Raw genomic sequence first — 572 nt, 5'->3', positions numbered from 1 at the left:
TTTATACTATACTTATTTGACATACTATTAGTGGATCCTCTAACCTTGATATTTGTTGTTATCATTATTTAATCATTACATTAATCTTTCATCTCAAAGTTCTCATCAACTTCTTCTTCTTCATTATTATTATTGTTGTTACTACTACTATTAATTATTATTATTGTTATTATTATTGTTGTTGTTATATTATTGTTATCTATAATTTATACAATAATATATATATATATGAATAAAGACTTGAAAAGATCTTTAATATGTGAGATTTATGTGAGGATTATACAATAATAAAAACAGATTTCAAGGTTAGAGGTTCCACTAATGGTATTAGAAATAAATATAGTATAAACTCTTTTTATTACTCAATTGAAAACCACACACAAAAGAGGTTCTAATCAGATAAGCTATCCGACTAGTTCATTATAAATTTTTAACATTATCATTTCAATTATCTTATTTTAGTAACATCATACTTTTAAATATTGTCAAGAATTCATGATGCTAACTTATGTTAACAACAAATCAAGTTTCTCTTATAACAACGATGTTGGCCGAAGATTATAAAGGATCAA

This window comes from Populus euphratica, unplaced genomic scaffold (assembly GCF_000495115.2).
Source record: "Populus euphratica unplaced genomic scaffold, PopEup_1.0 scaffold1076.1, whole genome shotgun sequence".
NCBI classification, from domain to species: Eukaryota; Viridiplantae; Streptophyta; class Magnoliopsida; order Malpighiales; family Salicaceae; genus Populus; species Populus euphratica.
Note: the sequence above shows the minus strand (reverse complement) of the source record.